The following is a 23,608-nucleotide window of genomic DNA, read 5'->3' as shown; positions in this document are numbered from 1 at the left end:
TTCTCCATCGCTAGGAAGTTTCTTTGCCTTTCCGCATTCAATCCTCTCATTTCCAAATGTTCGGTGTATCCCAATATCCCATCCTTGCCATCGCCTGTGAAATGTAAGAGGTTAGTGATATTAGCAAAGGGAGGTGGCGCATTTGTCGTAGGATCATTTGGGTAAATAGACCCATCGGTCCACAAATCCAAATGATGTTCCTTGTTTGTCCTTCTAAGTTCTTTCTCTCGTTGAGATAAGAAAGACTCCCTCCTACGTTTCTGCAACGGTGCGTACTCTTGCAATACATCAACATGAAGATGATGTGTGTTCTTTCTTTGGGTAAGTGTTAAAGATGAAGGGACTGAGGATTGTAAGTTCAAATTAGTGTTTTCATCAGGAAAATATGCGTTCTCCATTCCTAGAGTTGATAGAGAAGAAGACAAAGAAATGTCTCAGGTTTTGGGAGGGAAAGCCATATTCTCAAGTTTAGAGTTGATAGAGTTCGTGTGGCTTATGTTTCTGGAGGGAACGCTTTTAAGTTGGCATTTCAAATCATTAGTCATACGGTTAGTTGGATTCCTGACAAGAGAACGAAGGATAAGAATGATAAAGACGGCGGCTACCTACCAAAGAATGTCATTTTAGCTTTTTGTTGCGCAGAAAAGTATCACATAAAATGCACAATTTAACATTTTCATTTTCTCTCTCTAAGTCGACGTGGCACTTCTTACAGGGCCCAAAAGTGAGTCCAACTTTCTCCTAATGTCTGATGTGATTTTTGATTTTTTCTTTCAAGCAAACTTGATCAAAGCAGCTTCCCACTGATGCTCACTGTAACTGGTCACTTTTCACCAAAAATGGTTTTTTGGGGTACATGGATCGCGATCCATGTTCCTCCACAGAATCTGGCCAAACTTTCTAGATTGCTTCTAGAGAGTTTGCTGATGGCTTTGATCCACAAATTTTCAAATTCGGATAACTTTTGAGCTCTCTACCATCAAATTTTCATAATTTCAAAGTTATGCTCATTTCAGTCAAAATATGGTTTTCACCCTTTTTTCCTTCAATCTTTGAGCCCAAATTTGATGGTGGTAGTTTCTACTTATCCTACTCCTAAGTACTGAAATGAAACATGAAACAAAAACAAACAAAACAGTACAAAATAAAGTTGAAACAAAAAACGATACAGCACTCTGAAAGCATAGAGAAAATCGGAGAAAGAAATGCTTTTGGCTATCTCACTCACAACCCTCTTTACTTCTCAAGAATAGATCTAGCAAGTCCTCGACTTCTAGACTCTACCAAGCACTAAACCCGTGTCTAGCTGCTTCACTGTGCTAAAGAGTATATGGAACGGAAGGAAAATCTTAGAAAAAGAACGCTCTAAATACGCACTAGGTCACTCACCATCTAAGGATCATATCCCCGGTAGCGGCGCCAATGTTAGTGGGTCGCCACGACGGACGTCTGCAGCATAGCTTTCTGGCATTAACATAATGTCAATACTCAGGGAAAGTGACTCGGATGGGGCATGGAGACTCTATAAGATCGTCAATCTCACGAAGTGAACCTTAACAAGTAAACACAGTAGCTCGACAAGAAAACCAACACCCAAAGGTTAGGGAAATCTACCTATGTCCTTTCTCACAGCTCTAGGTCATCACGGCATTTCGCACTCAAACGGACTCGAAGTGCAATGAAACTTTAAGAGGAGGTCTAGGACACCTAGGGACACTATCCTAGCAAGTCTGGTCGCAATTCAACAAGGTACCAAAATCACGATCCATCATGAAAAAGGTCATGAAAACTGCAACAGAACTATCCAGAACTGTCGTCCTATGGTCGAAGAACACTCTTCTATGGTCAAAACAACAATAAGCAATGATTTAAGCACTCAAATATGCATTTGCAGCTCACAGACACGTAGTCATGAACCTCAACAAAACTGACAATGCTTACACTTGAATTAAAGAGCAAAGAGAGAGGAACACAATGCAAGTTTTGGATTTAAAAACGGATTACCCAAGCATTAGAAAATCTGATTACAATTTTGGAGCAGCTCGTAGCTTGAGCGAACGTTTTTTGAGCTCCATTCTTCTTCTAAAAATAAGCCTCCTTTCACATTAAGGTTATTGAACTTTATACCTAGGGCATTCTAAATGGCTAGTGGCTGGCTCACATGGACCTTTACAAATATCATTACACATTACAACTCAGGGGATTGACTGCTACTCTAGAATTCGGATTTACACAGAGTATTACTACACTAGCTCGGAAAACTAATAGAGTACAGATGTGGTGTCCGGCTACGTGTCTGACTAGTTGGATGCCCATTAGATTTATCCTCAAACACCTCCTTACATTCTCCCACCTCCAAGGTTGATTGGTTACTCTCTAGAACTATGACATTTGTTGCTTTTTCTACACTATGTTATTTTGTGCTTGGCATAACATGGGTGTCCGGCTACGTGTCTTACAACTTAGGGGATTGATTGCTACTCTAGAATTCGGATTTACACAGAGTATTACTACACTAGCTCGGAAAACTAATAGAGTACAAATGTGGTGTCCGGCTACGTGTTTGACCAGTTGGGTTCCCATTTGATTTATCCTCAAACACCTCCTTACATTCTCCCACCTCCAAGGTTGATTGGTTACTCTCTAGAACTATGACATTTGTTGCTTTTTCTACACTATGTTATTTTGTGCTTGGCATAACATGGGTCATGCCAAATCATTTGAACAACCTCACACAGGTCTTGAAGGACATCCTCACATGGATCTACTTCACACTCTTCCACTTTGTTTTGGACTAGACAATCCGTGTCCACAGTGATATCTCTATAATCAATGTAGTTTGTGACCTCCCCACCTATGATTTACTCTTCTTCTTCACTCTTTTCTTCCACACAAGAAGCACTTTCAAAACTTTCCATTAGGTCAAAGTTACCTATAAGGTCTTGATTCTCCATAGAGTTGCATCACACAAAAGCTTCCTTTGTTCTAATTAGTAATCGATTCTCCAAAAAATTGGATTTTCCATAGAGTTGCATTGTAAAAAATATTCCTTTGTTCTAATTAACAATTGATCCTCCAAAAAATGGATTCTTTATCCTCTATTGGATCATCATTAATGTCATGTGTAGCATTCTCCTCTAAATGTTGGTTGGTTGTGGTTGAGCTGGAATACAAGAATGATTCAGAATCTTCATCATCTGGATCATAAGCTAGCATGTACCCATTGTGCTTGTCAAAAATTTTGTCTCCATCAATTGTTGGAGTAGAAGAAAAGAACCATTGCAAAGGATAAGACTCCTTGATAGAAACATCTTCCAATTGGTAAGTCTTCTTGGACTCATGTGCAAATTCATTCTAGCTGTATAAGTATCTACAAAACTTTCTCTTGGCAATAGAGACTGCTTCCTTAAAGGTAGAAGATCCACTACAAGATACCTTTTTCTTTAGAAAAGAAAATCCATCAATAAATTAATCCATCTTCAAATATCTCTGGAAAAGTTGAAGTGAATCCCCATCTTGCCCATTAACAAGAAAAAACTTCCTCATATACGTAGTAGTCTCCACCATTTTGTTGGAGTCTCTTTAGCGAAGCCCATATTGCTCCACTGTTGGCAGTTTGGAGAACTCAATCTTCAAAGCTCTAGATATTTGGGCATAGCCTTCTACAAATCTGAGAAGACATATTCCAAAACCATTGCTCTGCATCGCGTTTAAGACATAGCAACAACAATTCCTCTTTCTCAACATCATCCCTTTTTCCAAGGATATGGAATATCATTATAAAATTTGCAAGAAAATTGTCATCATCCTTATCTAAATCCCCATAAAAGATTGGGATATCTTCAAAGGTACGACGCATCATAGTTTACTAAATTACATGAAAGTTAACTCCAAAGAATCACTCTTTCTCATGACATGAAATTAGTCAGACCAAGCTTGGGAGCAAACATTAATTCATCCAAATGAAAGAGATCAATCCCCTTATTCACAAGGTAATGTTTGATTCTAGTGGGAATGTTTGTGTGGAAATATTATTTTTTGTGTGATGCTAATTCAAACAAAATCCTAGATCAATTATATCTCTTGAAACATAACTATTCACACACACTATTTTGCAAGGCTGAATTTTTTTTAAGATTACGATGAAAACCTGCACATCAAATGAAGTGTGGTAGTCAATAAGAGGCAACATAATAGGTTGTAAAGATGCAAGAACATTTGCTACCTTTTCTGCACCAAATAAGAATACCATGCGCTGATGAAAATGGATCTTTCTACTAATTGTGATGTTGATCCTAATATGAGATGCAAAATGAAATGGGTAGAAATCTATTCCCGCCCTACCATCCATAGTACACACATGTACCACATAACCTAATGCATAAAGTAAAATAAATATATACAGATTCAAGTTAAGGTCATATCTAATAAGAGGTAGAATGAAAGGGTTTATCGATGCATTTATTTCCACTAATCTACAAGAACCAAACACTCCACGAATGACACATTGAAATTGTAATTTTGTACTCATAATGACATGGATGGTTTGGCTTGCAAGTGGAATGACACACTCATACAAAAGTCTGTGATTCATGCAACCAAATCAATCATGCAAGAAATTAATCACTCAAAACACATGAACCTTTAGCATTCACACAACACAATCTTGAACTTTAAAATAAGCAACAAACTCATATCAAATCCCTCCTCCATGGGGGCACCAAAAAATGAGGCGATCCAAAGCAAGCGAAAAGAGAAGTGGCCTCTAGACACTTGTCAAGGCTCTTGTGATGCTCATAGGACTTGAGGGCCTCACACAAACATAACACATAGACCCCAAACACAACAACACACCCAAATACCACACACACAATTTGGAAAATATAGAGGCACCACCTAGTTTTTTGTATCACGAACTGGGACGCGCGAGAGAGAGAGAGAGAGAGAGAGAGAGAGAGAGAGAGAGAGAGAGAGAGAGAGAGAGAGAGAGAGAGAGAGAGAGAGAGAGAGAGAGAGCACATTTTCTAGCCAACACCGTGAGAACCTTCAAGAATACATGTTACTCAATGCTTCAAGAAACCTTAACTAAAAAAAACCACAACACATAGGCCTAACAAAATTGACACCACATTGGTTAAAATTTTTGGTCCCATTCAACACAAAAAACACACTCAAAACCTAGCCACCCCATGCATTTTCTTAAGGCCAAGGGAGCCCTCTCCACCTTGCAACCCTATTAAAATGTCTTACTCAAGGCAAGGGCTACACACACAAAACATCAATGAAACAACAAACAAAACAACAAGATGCTTGAAACACTTAAACTTGTGTAGATTCCGTGATTTTTATCAAGCACAAGATGAAGGAAAACCATCAAGGCGTGGAGCTCAAAACCATCTCTTCTTTGATAAGACCACAAAATAAGCATACAGTTTTAGAAGAAACCTCCAATTCCTCTCCTCTCTTCTCTTTGGCATACACTATGCAAAGTACTTTGCATTCATGGATTTAGCAAGCATTAGGGAAAAGAGCATGGCTATTTGTACTCACAAGATAACATCGCATAATGCAAGGCTTCTTATGCAAAGCTTGTAGCCTCTCTCACACTCTCTCACACTCTTCTTCTCTAGACTTCTTGTGTTTTTCATTACAAAGAGAGGCCCTCCTTTTATAAGTTTTTAGAGGGATTAGAGTTTTCATGATCACTTTTAATTACACATAACAAAGATTTGATTATGAGTAATTTGATGTAGGTTAGGAGATAGGTGGTAGGGCTAGATTTGAGGTTAATAGGTTAGAAGGTTAGAACTCTAGTTCATATTTTTACATAATGGAAATGTACAATAGTAGGGGGTGTAAAATGAAAAATTAGCAAGAAATCGGGTAGGATTACACTCTCTCTTGTTTGTCGGTGTCACAAAAACAAAGAATGACTGCCTGCATCTTTTACATCTGGTGCTTAGAATCTAATTGAATTGATTGATCTTGTGCTAATTACAACCTTTTGTCCGCTTTGTCATAGATGGAATAAATTGGAAGATCTTGGAGCACTGAAGATGTGTTCATGAGAAGGAGAAAACAAAAAAAGATAAAAATGGTAGCGAGTTGCAAAAATAGGAAGGTATATACAATGGCAACATGGTTACTTCTAATGATCTTCTCCATGCTATATTTTCGCCATGCTACTAATAGTGGTGGTGTGTGTGTGTTTAATGAGAGTGTGTAAGGAAATAAAAAATGTGTAAAAAGAGATTGGACAAAGAGACATGTCACCTTGTTCTTGCTAGGCTTTTCCTTCTGCGGCTCCTTCTGATTGTTTTTGCTGCTCCGCCGCCTCTTTAGCGTTTTGTTCCGCTTCTTGGGCTTCTTTCACCTTCAATGCTTCTGCCTCCTTATAAATTCTTTCCAATAACTCTGTGGGATATTTGGACACTTTCCTAGCATGGTGCTTTGTTCTTCGTACTTTCAGTTCAATGGGTACCCACTTTGTAGGGTCCTTGCCTTGAGCTTGGTGGCTGTGTTCATAGGAGTGCTTTTCTCTTTTAAATGTTTCTTGTTTCTGTGGTGGCTCCTCTTGATGTGCTACCACTGCTTTTCTTTTCATTTCCTCGATATGTTCTCTTCTTTCCTCATTGTCAGAACTTTCACTCTTATGCCGTTCTGGAGAGCTCTCGGCAGATTCGTCATCAGATTTGTATGTTCTCTTGGTAGATCTTGTGGCTCGTGGGGAAGGTTGTGCAGACAAGATCCAAGTGTTTTGATCTGTGGTAGGTGGAAAGTTGTCTACCATGCCAATAGCATGGTAGGAAATTCTTGTGAGAACCTCTGGTGCTCCCAGATATGTAACTTTAGTATCTTTGTTTGTCCCTTTCAGTGTGGACAACACGTACTGTGCATGGTCAATTGGTTGTTTGGTTGTCGACTTTAGAACTTGTATAAATGTAGTCGCAACCGCATGATTTGGTGTCGTGTACCTTGGTGGTCTCTTTGAGAGGAAGTGGAAGTGTTGGTGGTTTGATCTTGCTCGTCCCTCCACTTGTTTATGGATAAGATCCGCAAATGTCACAGGAGTCGTCTTTCTATCTGTTGCCCTCATTGCCTTTCTTTCTGTTGGCAGTCTGAGAGCTTCTACCACTATCTCTTTTGTAATCACCACTTCTACCTTGTTCGCTTCCTGATCACAGATCTGGGCTGTCCAATCTTCTTTGACTGTAAACAAGAGCTCATAAGCCTTTTGGAAATCCACTCCACATGGCTCTTGCTCGTAAAAATCTCGGAGCCCAAGCCTTCTATTGGCTTCTTTTCTGTCGGGCTTTGCTGCAACATCATATACTTCTTTTGGTAGAAGTTGCAGTTCTACCTGATGTCCTTTGCTTTTGAATCTACCTGTGAACACTATGGAGTTGTTCTTTTGACAGGTAGGTTTCTTTGGTAGTTTTGATTGAAGTGGGGTCTAGTTGGTATGGTGGTAGCTCTTGCAGCTTCCCCATTTGTGAGACCCTTTTCTTTGCCTTTTCTATAGCTTGCATGGCTCCTGTTAAGTGAATATAGTGTCAAAGTCAGTAAATTTGGCAGATTCTTCTCTGAAATGTCCTTCAATCTGAATTTGCTAACAAATTGAGTCCAATTTGGTTCAAATCAAAATTTGAACATACATAGATGCATAAAAACACGTAAAGGTCAAAATCATGAAGTTAAAACAAAAAATTGCAACAAAAGTAAATAATCATAATTATTTATAGCTAAATAATTTTTTTAACTTTTTGCAAATTTAGCATTATAGGCTTGAAATATATACCAAATAGATACTTTGAGTGAAATATGGGCTCATTTCAGTCCACAAGATGAAAATGGTGCCAGATTTAGGCTTTGGGTCTCTGAAACAGTATATGTGAAGGAATTTTGAGATTTTGAGCTCTAAACTTGTTCAAACTTGGCTAATGGGCTTATGACTTCATGTGCTTTCGTCCTATGATGACAAAGTTGCAAATTTCCCCCATTTTGGCCAAAAAGTAAATAATCGAGATTATTACCTTTTTCATCAAAATGAACAATTTTTTGTACAACTTGGTTCTAGGCATGATATAGACCCTGTGTATGTGATATGAGGTGATTTGGATCAAAAAATGTGGTTCATAACTTAGAATTTGGCTTGCAAGGACTTCTTTGTGTTTTTTGGCAATTTTTCAAGTTATAATTGATCATTTTGGCTCATACTTGAAATTTGGCATGTAATTGGTGTGTACAAGTGATAGGTCAGGTGATGATACAATTTTCAAGCCAAAATATTACAAAAGTAAATAATCACAATTATTTACAGTAGTCAACTTTTTCTTGCAAAACTTGAAAATTTTGACCTAAACACATTCTATACACCTAAAACAAGTCCTAGATTGAATTTGGTAAAATTTGGTATTGCCGGCCTCACTTCGTGCTTTGTCGACTCTGAAATCACCGATTTTTGTGACTACTTGGCATGTAGTGTTGGTAAGTCACTTTTGAGTCTATGGACTTGTCCGCAGCATAGTTGTGAAGCAACTCATCCAATTTTGGCCCATTTGAAGTCAGTTTGACCTCATATGTCGAATTTGACGCTTTGAAGCCTTTGAGCCGTTTTCTGCTTTTTGAGGCTTGGCTTGATTGATTTTATGAAACCAATCATATTCATTGTGTATAGACCTCATATGTAAGCTGTTTGTGGAGTCAGAATGCAATGTTGGCATCTGCCAAAAACCTAGCTTTTCTACTTGGGACACCGTCGACCCTTGCCAAATGGTCAATTGTTGATATAGAAGTGTTCTATTATGTTGGGGCATGCTACAGTTCAAATCTCATCCGATTTGGTTGAGCTGACAGGTTGCTATGGTCGATTTTTGGTCGTAGATCTTCGTGTACTTCTCGGATTCTACGGGTTTTTCCAGGGGTTTAGACTAGCTACCGGTTGTACAAAATGGATCATTGATAAGTATAGAACTTACCCCTCATGTCTCATGTGAGACGACACTGAAAACAGACGACTATGGACTCCAAAAAGTACGCCCGAAGAGGTCGAAAGCCTCTCTCTCCAAAGGCAACAAGTGGAAATGAGGTGATTTTAGCCTACCTTGGGTATCTATACCCGGACTTCCCGAACCATTGTTCCCCAGATTCCCCAGTCAGTCCTACTAGGCCGTGAAATCTATGTTAGACTCAAATTTTTTTCCAATCAAATTCCTATAGCTCATTCTGCAAGAATTCTGCAAAAGTAGGTCTGGCCGCCTAATTTAGTCTTTCCGCTTCCATCTGCCGATTTGATTGAAATTTTTTGTGCTTATGGGCCTTGTCTTTCTGATCATCAGTGTATCTTCAATTTTTCCATATAAGCTCCTTTGCTATTCATCATTAATTTTTGACCTGTTTATTGAAAAAATCAAAGAAAATAACAAAATACACTAAAAAAGCAAAGTGAAAATCCAATAATTAAGAAAATCCATTGAAAAATACAGCTTTATTATTTTTTGTTGGATTTCTCCATTTTTAAGTCTCAGTGGAAAAAATGATGAAAAATAACAAAAAGGACTATTTTTTGATGATTTTTTGATAGTGTATACACTATTTACACTCATCGGGGAGATATTATCAGTTAATTTTCCTTTGTTGATGAATTATAAGGGCATTATTATGTAATTTTGCAAAAAATCACACGGTAACATCAAACTTTTTCCTCCCTCTTCAAACATTTCCCTTAATTACTTAGTGTCCTTCCACCCCTCCTAGATGGCGTACTCCAGGACGACTGTGTGCATGGGCTGAACAATCATGTCTATGCATAGCCTTGGTTGGCTCTACCATGCTTTGAAGATCAATGCAGTTAAAACCAATGCGCTGTGCAAGAGTTGAGTCTTGAGTAATTAACTCAAGGGTTTTTGAAGTCGAGGCTTTCTGATGCTGTCTTCCAAAGAGAAAATCTTGTAGTTTGTGTGCTCTTTGCTTGATTGTACCATTAGGATGCTTTAGCACGCTTATTTCCTGAGCTAATGGTCTCAACAATGGTTGTTTTTGAGCTTTTTCTCGCCATTGGTAGCTTGATTTGCTTGGTGCAAACTGTCGTGGTTGAGTCTTCAGAGAATTAACTCTCCATTGCTTGATTGGTTTTACAGTTTGCAGAGAAGATAAGTGTTTCTTTTTCTTCCAAGTCCATTTCGTGTTAGGTTCCTTGCTCGAAGATGTTTATCTTTGTATTTTCAACCTTGGAACCTTCTTCGGTTTTGTCAAGGATGTTTTTGGCACCAAGATTTGAATTGTCTTGTCCTTAAGCTGTGCTTTTGATATCCAAATTTGCTTGACTCCTTGCATGCTACTTGTAGCATTTACTTGTCGAGAGGATAGAGAGGATTGATTGCTTCGTGGTTTGTTCTATTGGTAATTTCCTTTCCATTCCTCCTTGCTTGGTGCAATTGGAACAATGAGTTGTCTGCCTTTAGGTGATAGCTTGAGCTGATTCATATCCCAATCTGGTACTGCCTTGTACATCCGCATCCATAAGATTCCAAGAATCATTGTCTCATTCATGTGTTCATCTGGTAAGCATACAAACTAATGAGGACATGAATGTTCTATCACATTTAAGTTGACTGCTCCCAATGTTGGTGTTTGGTTCTTGTTGCATCCTTTGATAGTCGCTATTCCTGCTGTTAATGACTAGCTTGTTTCTTTCTTGTATGTGGAATAACTGACTGCATTTACTCTAGCTCTTGTATCAACCAATGTATTTGTGCTATGATTTTAAGTTTTACTTTGGTGAGAAGATCCAATCCATCTAACCATTCATCATCTGTCGGCACTGCATCTTTCTGCAATTTCCATTGTCGATCATCTATTTTCAGAGTGTTGATGGGAATCGATATTTGTTGATTCTTGAGAGCAGCTCTCCTTTTGAGTACTCAAAGCCGAGTTTCTTCTTAGGCTTCATCAATAACTTCATGTCATTTTATCTTTCTTTGCTTAGCTGCATGCATTCTTTCTAGCAATTCATTGGTTAGTGGCAAGTTGTACTTGTTTAAACGACATCCACTAATCCAATTAGCCATTGGTCACCATCTAGGGTGGACAACTTAACTACTCACTTGGAGATAAATCTTCAATGATAAATGGTATGTTTTCCTTTTTCTTAAACTTGGGAATGTGTTGCTTAAGGGAATATACTAAAACTAAGTCCCGTTTTTGAAGATTTTTTGTAATTAGATGGGAATCAAAAAATTGTTTTGTTTCCTCTTTTGTGCATAGATGTGAGCTAGAATAGTTAGCCTTTGCTCATCTAGATTTTCTAAATCTTCAAGTCTCTCTGACAATTCATGTCCAGTCCACTCTGACAATTCAAGTCTCTCTGACAATTCATGGTGGCACTAGAAATTCTATTGGCAATATGGCATCCAGATGATAAACAAGGTTAAAGGGTGTAGCAATTAAATCTGTTTTGAATGAAACTCGATAAGCCCATAGAGTAGCATGGAGATTCATTTCTCAGTATGTCCTTCTTGAACTAACCACTTTAGTCAATACTGAGCTAAGAATTTAATTCGTATGGTCAGCTTGTCCGTTTGCTTGTGGGTGATAGGGAGCTGATTTATTATGGATGACCATAAATTCATTATGTAGATACTTGATTACCTCATTGAGGAAATGAGCTCCCCTATCACTAAAAATTTCTATTGATAGTCCATATATTGTGAATACATACTCATATAAGAATGCGGCAGTGGTTTTGGCATCATTCTTTTGAGTTGCTTTAGCCTCGGCCCACTTGGTCAAATAGTCTGTAGCTACAATGATATATTGATCTTGGGTTCTATAAGCAGGTGACTCTATTGTCCCAACAAAGTCTATACCCCATTTTGAGAAAGCTCTAGCCCCCATCATTGGTCTTAAGGGCATGCTATCTACTCGTGTTGGCATTTTTGCTTGTTGACAAGCATCACATCTCTGAACATATTCTTTGGCATCTGCAAAAAGTGTTGGCCACCATATGCCTGCCATTATGATTGCTCTTGCGGTGGTCTCACTAGAAAAGTGACCTCCAGCTAATCCAGCATGTGCTTGTTCTATAATTGGAATATATCCGTCTTCATTTGCACAAAGATGCAAATGTTTATCCTTACCTCTCCAATAAAATTGGCTTCCAATAAGAGCATAGTCTCTAGCTTCAGTTTCAATTGCCTTTGACGGCGTTTACTCATATCCTCAGGAAATGTTCGGCTTGATAAATAAGTAGCTAGATACTTACTCCACTGAAGAACAAGTGACATTTGGAACAAAGTTACATGAGATACGGGTTTTTGTTTTTAACATTGAGGACAATCATTTACAAAAGAGCGAACATCACTCCTCATAGTTGGCCAAAATACTCCAAGTCTCAAGATCGTTGCATAGTTTGATCTTTCACAAAGTGAATTCCTACTATGGTAATATGTGCTTGACTTAGGTATTGGTTTTTCTCTTCATGATTAATGCATAACATCAATATTCCATCTTGATTTCTTTTGTATAGCCTATACATAGCCGATTGCTCAATTAATCCGATTGTAATAAGAAGTGGTATTTGCATCAATGATACCATGTTTTCCGACCATCGAGGTATCATTTCCACGGAGAACAAATAGGCATTTGGTAGATCATCATCTACCCCTTTAGGTGATTCTCCTGAAACAATCCTAGATAAATGATCTGCTCTTTGATGAGAAGTGCCCTTTTGTACAACCATAGTGAAATCAAATTCTAGAAGAATGATGAACCATATCACTATTCTTCATGTGCTGCATGGCTTGTTGACCAAGTACAATAAAGCTTGGTGGTCCACAAAGAACACAAACTTGTTTGCTAATAGGTAATGTCTATACTTTTTTATGGCATAGATCATTCCTAATCCTTCCCTTTCATTGGTGGTATAATTCTTTTTCGCCATGTTCAACTATCGGCTAGCATAAGAAATAGGAAAATCAAATTTTCCATCTCCTCGTTGAGCTAGTATACATCCAATCACAAAATTGAAAGCATATACATGTAAGTTGAATATTTTCTTCCAATCTGGTGCTTTCAATAGTGGAGCTAAAGTGATAGCTTGCTTAAGCTTCATGAAGGATTCTTCACATGTCTCAGTCCATTCAAAGTGTGTAATCAAGCTATACATAGGTTTTGCAATTATAGTATACATGTAAATGAATTTTCTGTAATATCCACAATGTCCCATGAAGACTTGAACCACCTTGACTGTTGTTAGTCTAGGCAAATCAGCAACAACATGAATTTTATCCGTATCAGTAGTAGCTATGCCATTTTTAGATACTATATGTCCAAGAATTTTTCCTTGTCTTCCCATGAATGTGCACTTTTTGGGATTTAAGCAAACCCTATAAATTCTACATTTTTAGAATACATTTTGAGGTGTTCAAAATGATCAGCCCGGATTGATGTGAATGTACGCATAGATCATCCATATATACTTCCAAGAATTTCCTAAGATATTCTTTAAAAGCATGGCTCATCAATCTTTGAAAGATGGCAGGAGCATTAGTTAACCCAAAAGGAATAACCTGATAGACAAAAATACCCCATTCTGTTGCAAAAGCAGTTTTATGCCGATCTTTTGGGTCAACCAAAAGTTGATTGTATCTCAAAAAGCCATCTAAAAATCTGTAAGCTTATTTTCTTGCAACTCGTTCTAAAACATGCTCAGTGATTGCAAGAGAAAAGTTGTCTCTAATGGGTAGCTGCATTCACTTTTTGAAATTGACACACACTTGTAATTTTCCATTTTTCTTGGGTACTACTACAATTGGAGACACCCAATTGGTGTGCTCCATTTCATAGATGAATTCGACTTCCTTTAACTTTTAAACCTCTTATTTAATCTTCTTGGAAAATGTCGCATTATATGTGTATGGCCTTTGTCTACTTGGTTTCGCATCATCTCTCATGGCTATGGTATGTTGACAGATTTCTGGATCAACACCCTTGAGATACTTATAAGACCAAGCAAAGATATCAGTAAGCTTAATAAAAACTCTTCTTCTTCTTCTGTTAGGTCATTTGCAAAGTAGACAGGCCTAGGCTCTTCTCCTGGTTCAGCCAGATCTATCTTTCTTGAGTTTTCAAGTCCTTCGTAGGACTCGCCTTGTGTTTGTAATTCCCTAACAGGTTGTTCGACTATGATTTTTTGATCTTGGAGAGTATATTTCTTGTAATGGGATGGAACACTCATTGCATCTTTCCCATCCTCTTCTGTGGTTTTCATTTCGGTCATATATATATCCTTTAGAGCTTTTACCAACTCTTGATACTTCTTTTTTCGCTCAACTCGTGTCATGGTTGACTCCTTTTCCTGTTTTTTTTGGTGTTTCTTGAGTATCTTTCCTTGTTTTTCTCGATGTTTTAGACATTTGTGGATTTTTGTTTGAAGGATATCTACCAGTAATTTTGTCCTTGACACAATCATGTGCATCTATCTGTATCAAGAACTGTGTTTTACTGGAGACTGATGGCATAGGTCTAGCTTTCAAATTTCTAGTGTCTCTTTTTTGTCTAGACCAATTCCGTCTTCTCGTTTTTTGGTTAGGAAAGTCAAAAAACTTTTCCTCCCCTCCTTTCATGAGTAGATTAGCTCTCACATGTTTTTTTTCCGACCTCGAATGAATGTTCTTCTAACTCATCTGTTGCATTGTAGTAGAGGTCTGAAAAGACTTGTTGAGCTTTCATCAAGTCCTTGGTTTTGTGAATTTCATCTTCAATGTGGAGCGTTGGATCATTTGTATGGGAATTATGTCATAGCCGCCTCATTGCAGAATTGAGTAGGCATAGATGTATTCACACATACATCCATTGTCACTAAAATTTGAGTCCACTCAAATGGATCAAAAAATTTCTCGAGAAAGGGTTCAGGTATATAGGCTTCGTCTGTGCAATTTCTTTCTAAGATACATTCTTCTCGTTTTCATCTTTTGTTTTTTGAAGCTCCACACATCCATATAGGAGTGTCTTTGTTCAACCAAGATGGATGCTTAGTTTCAGTCGAAGAGACTGAATCAAACTCTTGTATGGGCATTTTCATGACATCTTTATAAGTGTGATCTTTTAGATTAATCCTTGTTATCGATCCCACTCACTTCAAGTACAGATAATTGTTTCCCCAATCTTGGATGAGCTGTACCTGTCGCATAAAAGGTCTTCCCAATATGATTTTGTAATTGAGTTTCTTCCCAAAGTCTACTATGGGAAAAGTGTGTTGATATTCAATCCTACAAGAATTAACTATCACTTTTTCAAGCAGTCCTAAGGGTCTTTCAATGTGTCCATCAGCTAATTGCAATTTCATTCAAGTTTGTCTAATGGTTGGTTGTCCCCAGGATTCCCATACTTCTTTAGTGGCTATGGCTATGCCTGCCCCAATATTCAATATTGCCATGGTTTCTATGTCATTATCTTTCACTGGAAGGGTTGTGTGTCCTTCTTCCCCTTTGTAGTATTCTCCAGCTTTGTTCATTGGAACAGATCAAATGTCTTTGTTGTCCATTTTGTGTTTCAATTTTCCCAAACTTTTTGCGATTAGCCCCGTTATCCCCACCTTCTCTAGGGTTTTTTGTAGATCATTCCATAAATTTGGTCTAAGTTTTAACAATTCTCTCAAAGTAAGAGTGCATTGGATGGGTATAGACATGATTGCATGAATGTTGTCTACTTCTAGGGTCTGTTCCACTCTTTTTATTTGAGTGGTCTTACATACTATGGATTCATCTTCTTTATCTCCCAAGTAAGAGGGTAATGTTTTCAAGGTCAATGGTTTGGAAATTCCTGAGGCTTTAGATCCGGAATCTCCATACAAGGATTGTATGTCCATGGCCACATCAAGAGGTAGACTGTCTAACCAAACTTCCTCTATAGGAGCTGGCTTTAGAGTTAGCTCCCATCATTGATCTCTCTAGATTTTTTCCATAAGTGTCCTGACCAGGTTTCTTCTACGAATGGAATTCCGTATAAGGCATCTTCGCTGTCCAACACTATAAGTTCTGGCTCTTTTGTTTCAAGGTGGGGTTCTACCACTACTTTGGATTTTTCTTGATTTTCTCTTACCACAAGCTCTTCTGATTTTGCTATACTTTTGAGCTTGGGTTTTTGGTTTTTCAGCATCTCTTGCGTGATTCTTACCAAATTTTAATAAAATTCAAGCTTAGCTGCTTCCATGTCTGGAGAAGGATAGTTTTTCCATTTGTTTTCCATGTTTTGGCCTGCTTGGTAGGCTTCCAAGGCTGCATTAATTGGCTCAAAAATTTTGTTAACCAAAATTGATCCTCCCAAATTCACGGTTGTTTCTTTGATTTCACTTCCAGTTTCTTTCAACTTTTCCTGGAATAGTTGTTTTGCTTTCTCCTTGATTTCAGCCTGTTGTTTTTGTTTCTCATCTCATACCTTTTGCTTCTGCTTCTTTTGGTCCTTTCAGAGGAAATTTTTGTATTCTTTGAATCATTAGAGGAGTTATGTTTCTTTTTCTTAGCCTGGGCTCTAGTGATTACCTTGATTGGATCAATCGGCTCACTCTCAGATGAGCTACTAGGTCTCACTTGGACTACATTTACTACTGTTTTACCATTGTTTAAAGGATTTTTAAGAAAATCTTTTGGGAAGTGTCCTCCCTTTTTACAACATTGTATGCAATAAGCTTACATTGACTTGAGGTTTTTGTCATGCTCTCGGCATTCATTTTTCCAATGATCATATGCACCACAGTTATGACAGTTTCCCGTTCTTGGCTTAGTCATGGGTCTTACCATAGGACGTCTAACACTTTGATTAGCTACATACTACATTGGTGCCAGCTCTAGTGGAGCATAAGTCATAGGTTCTTCCATTGGTGGTGGTTGTGAATTATACCAATCTCCTTTTACCATTACTATAGATGGACTAGACTCAACATAAGGTGTAACAGGCACTAGTGCTTGTTCATCTATGACTCCCTCTGGGTGCATGTACTTTACATGAAGTGCATTATGTCATGGATACAGAGGTTGTTGTCCCAACACGGGTTGAGGTCTTTCTATACCCATCGGTGGTCTTTGAGCTCGGGCCATATTAGGTTGATATTTGTACATGGGTTGTCCTTATGGCCTCATGGGCACATACTGAACATTCCCATCCTACTTTGGTTGGAAATAGCACTCGTTGGTCTCATGGTTGGTCCATTTACCCTCGATTGCACACCAATTTTATGGACTAATTGGTTGTCCCTCTTGAGGTATCCCTTTTCATGGTCCCCTCATAGGTGCTTTTTGCATGTTATTCATCATGTCATTCATCCTTTTGAGCATGTCTTCTATGGTTGAAAGCGGTGCTGCAGTAGCCGTTTCTACTTGGGTTGGTTTGGTGGATGCTGTTTTCTCGCATTGGTTATCTTTAGGGACATCCTCTGTGTTGAAAATATCACAATTGTCTCCTAAGTCAATAGCATCAGACACACACTCTTCTAGGGTTGTATGCTTCTTGCTATATAGGATAGCATGAAGTTCCTTGTTTAGCAGTCCCTCTAGAAACAATGATCCTAGTCGTTCCTCTGCAGGTATCTCTAGCTCTGGGCATCTGAAAATGTATTGTTTCATTCGAGTTGCACAATCCCTAACAGACTCACCTTGTTTCTGTTTGAAGCTGTAGATTTGAGCTACCGTATTGTGTTTGATACCCATTTTGGAACAAGCAGCTACAAATCCTTGAGCTAATGTGTTGAAGTCCATGATTGACCTTGATGGAATGTTTTGGAACCATGTCAATGCTTTTTCTTCTAATGTCATTCCAAACCCCTCAAATTGAGTATGGAAATTGAATATGCGTTGTGCTCTTAGCACTTGCCTAAAGCTTGCTAAATGGTCGTATGGATCCCCTGATCCATTGTATTTTCTGACCCATTTCTGAAAATCAACTGGTCTTACATGTCTATTTGGTTCAACTCCTGGTCTCCTGGAAGTGGGTCCTGTTCCAAGTCCTTCAAACCAGTCTGTTGGAAATAGTGACTCATGTAGCCCTGGACTAGCTTTAGTGTCACTCGGTTTTCTTTGTGATGAGGTGGTTTCTTGTTTCTTAATATTACTCTCACAAGATCTCTCATGGTGTTTATCTCTTGGAATAGTTTTTGGTCCTTGGCCCAATATCCAATCCCTTATGGAGTATCCTTGGTATTTGGTTTGTTCCACCTCCTCAGTCATCATTGTTGTTATAACAATCCCTAAATAGGTAGGTTCATAGATTTGCTGAACTCTTATCTTTGATCTTGAAGATATAGATATCTTCATGGGTGCTAGTTGTCCTACTTTGGCATGCAAAGTCCATAAAAGATCCTTGATGTGGGCCTATCCTCCCAACAATAGACTCCGATCATAGGATTATTCATACTAAGCCGTTTCAAAGGCTTCAAATCAACTTGATCCTATCCCTTGAATTCTAAAGTTGGTGGTCTTTATTTTGCGGCAATATCTGGAATTATGGTGTTCACTTCTAACCCCCATTTGTCTATCACGTCAGGGTTTTTAACTTGTAAATACTGAGTTTTATTTCTGCCCATGTACATTTTTCCTTGTTTGTTTTACCTGATCTTTTCTTCGAACTCAATACCATGGTCATCAATGGGAATAACATACTCTTCGTTAGGATCCAGGTAACCCTAAGCTCCATGGAGATTAGTCTTATAAAATGAGAGTATATGATTATAGCGCATTGTCATTCCGGTTTCTGAGTGAGTCGAGTAAGAAGACATTTCAGATGTTGATTCTGAAAAAGTATCTGAGACTTCTTCAAGGATAGTGTGCAAGGAATTGCTTTGATTCACGCTTTCTTCGGTGGATACTCTACTGGAGATTTCTCCAAATATGCCTTGGTTTCCTAGTATACTACCAGATCTAAGGTTCATAAAGACTTGTGAAGCCGTGGATAGAGTACTTACCTTTGGATTGACTTGTTGTCAATTTCGTCTACTTGACTTGATTGCAATTCTTGTCAAGCTGTTGATTCCTCATGTTCAACCTGATTCCTGTATCAATTCTGATCAAGTTAGCTCTTCTTTCACAAAGATTTTGTAATTTTTGCTAACTATTGTGATTGGTTTGTGCGTATCACTTCAACTCGAGCTACGGGAGACAGCAATTGACTTTCAAAGTCGACTTTTGGCAAAAATCAAAGGATTAATCTGCAACCTAGAAATTGAGTGAACATGTACCAATTTGGATCCGATTGAACCCAAAATTTCCCGCTGGCTTTGTATTATGCTGGTCTAACACTGTATAAGTTCAAAAGTCAAAATTGGTGTCTCTATGTAGGAGTAGTAAATAATCACAATTGTTTACTCTTGTCAATTTTTTGCACTTTTTGGCTTGGTTTGCCAAGTATACAACCTGTTAAGGTCCTTAGACAAGTTTCAACAAGTTTGGAGCTCAAAATATGTTCAAGTTTATCAACTGTTTCGTGTACGTACACTTTGATTTCAACAATCTGGCTTAAGTCCCACTTTTGAAATCCATTTTTCACCAAAATTGATTTGTGTGGTCTACTTGATATGCTTGACCTTGTGGTATGCTCAAATGTGCAAGATTGTCAATTTTTGAAGCAAATGTAAATAATCGTGATTATTACTCTAGCTAATTTTTTGCAATTTTTTGTCCCAACCTTGACACAGATCTGTTAAGCACTTCAACTTAAGGTCCCTAGCCAAGTTTCATAAAGTTTGGACAATTTCTGTCAAATGTTCATCAGTTGTGTGTCCGTAGACTGACTTTGCAAAATTGGTCACAATTTTCAATCCAATGATCCAAATCTTACCAAATTTGGTTTGTGCGCTTATTACAACATGGTAAAACTAGTGGAATGCTAACTTAGTCAAAAAAGTTGAAAATTGGGACAGATGTAAATAATCGTGATATTTTAAAACTGACAACTTTTTGCATCTTTTTGGTCAAGTGATCATGTACACATGTCTATCACATCAATATAAGCCTATGAATCAAATTTCATTGAGTTTGGACAATTTTTTCCCCAATTTACACTCAAGTTCCCAAAAGTCAGCACAAAATTTAGTTTTTACCCAATTTTTTGCCAGTTTGGTGATCCAAATCCTATGTGCCTTTACAAAAGTTGTTTGTACACATGTAATGAGTCATTGGCATTAGAAAAATTTTGAACTCATTTTTGGGCCTTTTAAGAGTGCCACATCATCAAAGTTGTACAAAAGAAAGTAACCCGGTAGACCCCGCTAAATATTGCTTAGAACCCCATGATATGACCTATCATTGGAAAGTTCTTGAAAAATGGATTCTAAAGAGCGAAGGTCCGAAAAGTTTGGATGACTTCTATGAAAGTTATGCCATTTTTTTTCAATCAGCCAAGTTTTGTTACCGTTACGGTAATCTAAAATCACCTTTTTCTAGATCTACATGAAGGCAATGTCCGATACATGCATGCTATATATCAATAGATAGCATTTGAAGAGTAGATATATCCAACCTCCGACAAGTTTGGATCTTATTTGCAAAAAATTTACCAATCCCCACTTTTTGAAAGCTATGCCACATCAACAATTCTTACAAGGCCCATTTTCGAGTCCAAACTTTTCCTAATGTATCAACCTTGGTCAAATTTGAGCTGAAAGTAAATAATTGCGATTATTTACTTTATGTCCAAAATGAACATTTTTTTGCACTTTTTCAGTGGACAGTCTTTTCAGGAGCTATTCTAAGCCTATAATCAAGTCAAAACCTAATTTGGCATTAAATGTCAAGGAAAAGTAATAAGCTGAGTTTTTGTAAACTCTTAAAATTTTTACCTCAATGTGGCCTTGAGCTTACCCACTGCTCAATACAACTTTTAAGTATACTCTCTCGTCGGATTGAGTGGCTTGGAGTCTTTTTGTGCTATTTCTAGCCATAGACTTAAAATTTTGCAACTTCAAATAACAACTCACAATGCTTCATTCGGAGAGAGCAATGTTGTGAAATCCACCTCGGATCCTACTTACCCTACTCCAAGGTTCTCATGCAATGGGGTTGTGGAAAGTGTCCACAAACACTCATTTTCTTGTTTTTTATGGTTCTTTGAGTATCGATCTTAAGACTTGTTTCGTCTATCAATCATCCCCAAAATCCTAATCTAGTTCTACAATCTTACAATCCTAAAGGCACTTAGCAAGTACAGCTTACCTCCAAGCTACCTCTACACAGACGACAATCTTAAGCTATGCAATTTCTAAAAGAAAGTTTTTACTCTAGGAGATCTTAGAGTAAGTTAAAGAATAACTTCACAAGATGCTCGTGGTTGTCCCTAGTTTAGGTCGATCCCCGGTAGCAGGGCCAAATGTGGGACGGGTGTCTAACCTCACTCTTATCTTATTGTAGATTTAGCGAGTACCACAATTAAATTGTCAATCCATTGGACGAAGCTGACTCGACTAGTGCATAGAGGCTACAAGAGGTTGTCAATCTCTTGGAAAACAACTAACAACTCGCATCTAACTCAAGCTACACTCAAGTGACTGAAATCACCAAAAGCCAATCGCTCATCGGTAAACATATCACATCCGTTACAGCATCAAATGACATCCAAACATAATGAAACTTCTAGGATAAGTTTATAATACCTAAGAACACATGCTTATGGTCTCAAATCACACTTTATGTCAAGTGCAAAAATCACGATATTAACAGCAGTGGATTTTTGACCTGGTCGTTTTTGAACCAGAATGCACCTAAATGCTTAGCAACGATGCCCCAATACCCTGCCTATGCTTAGTTTCTGATTTTGAAGTGTAAATTCCTACTTATGATGAAATTAGGCCGTGGGTCGACAACGCCAAAAGCTACGAAATATTGTGGACTGCTTACGTCAATGTGTAGAGCTCTTACTTGCGGTTGCAATGCAACAAATGCGACTGCAATGTGACAACCAGGAAGGGAGTAGGAAGCCCAAGAAGGAGAGAAGTGAGCATCGTTAGCTCACACTGTGTATTTCATTATCCAAAAAACTTCTAATTAACTTACAAAAATTGGCTTTTATACCTTAGCCAAGGTTTTTGGTGGTCAAAAGTAGCAATCTGAGAGCTCTAACTAAAGATGGGTAATGGCAGGTTGATACAATCTGGAAGCTTGTAGCCCTGGCTCATTAATTTCAAGGTTTATCCAAAAAGTAGGAGTTACAATATTCTTGATTTATCAAAATAATAAGTGTTTTTACAATGAGTGTTTCGAAAAATGGTATCCGAGTTAACTTGCTGCTAACATATACATATGCAAACTTGCACTTAATAATAATGCACACATAAAGTTGCTATAAAGCAAAAGATCGGGTTTCCATGAGAAAGATTGACGACGCGACTGATAGCTTATTATAACTATGTACATATATACATATGCGGTTTATTTTGGCTATGTGTGGCATTTTTGCTATTTGTTTTCTCATGATAGCTGGACCAAAAAATAGCTATCACCATCATGGCCACATAAGATGAAAGTATTCATATGGAAGGTGCTATGTGGGAGCCATGCCGACTGGGGTGAAGGTTTTCACTAGGAAAAGTGGTCCAAAGAGATGTCCACAATGCAGATTGATTAGTGAAGACCTCACTCACCTATTCAAGGAGTGCCCAGTGATTCGTGGCCTAGCTTGGAGAATTTGCAAATGGGTCCAAAAAGCCTTAAAAAAAAGTATTTTTCAAGAACGATATTTTCCTAGGAGGGAAGGTGTTCAAGAGTCAAGAACTACTCATTTGACTTAAATAGTGAGTTATTACTACTTATGTCATGCTTGGAAGGCAAGGAACTATGGGATCTTTGAGAACACAATGGAAACACCTAAATTCACGAAGATCATTCATGAAAGAAGAGAGGCGCTCTTTGCTATTTGGAAATGGATAAATTTTGATGAGAGGAATAGGGCCTTGGGCATGTTATGATTGACTCGCATATGTAAATGTGTGGGCTCATCACCTACCATGGGGTGGCTCTCCTATCAGCTTGTGTAATCATGACCCTGTGAAGCTATCATGCCTTGGAAAACGAGAATGAGGTTTATGGTTGTGCAAGTCATGGTGTAGTGCAGTGTTGTTGGGTAGATCCCGTTTGCGGGGGGTTAGCAGGTGCTGGAGAACAGGAGCATGAGTCAAGCTCAAACTCAGGTTTACTCGGTTATCTCAATTGGATTCACTCATTGGTGCTATGGACACCTTTGTGCTGCTACTAACAAACAGGCCAATGGATTGCAATCCATCCTCAAGGATTGCAATTGGTCACCTTGATTAATGAGATCTAGAAAATAGCAATAGTTGGGCTTGTTGCTCCCACGCTCACAATTGGGTGTGTGCTGGTGTGTTGACATTGGATCTCAAAGTGAGCCTCTCTTGATGGATTGTGATCTTTACCTAGTTGACCAATCCAATCCATCTTCATAATAGTTTCTGTAACCATCTTGTGGTGTCTTGTCTTGGAGACGTTGTCAGGAGTTTTTTTGAGCAAGGGATTGCGCATATGTACATACACATGTATGGTGCATCGAATAAAGGATTACCCAATTTCCATAGCCAGGTGGTTACGTGGGGCGCACATGTGTACAGGTA

Source organism: Adiantum capillus-veneris, chromosome 3 (assembly GCF_014529385.1).
Source record: "Adiantum capillus-veneris isolate H3 chromosome 3, ASM1452938v2, whole genome shotgun sequence".
In the NCBI taxonomy this organism is placed as follows: Eukaryota; Viridiplantae; Streptophyta; class Polypodiopsida; order Polypodiales; family Pteridaceae; genus Adiantum; species Adiantum capillus-veneris.
The sequence above is the reverse complement of the archived record's forward strand: the minus strand, read 5'-3'. Positions refer to the sequence as shown.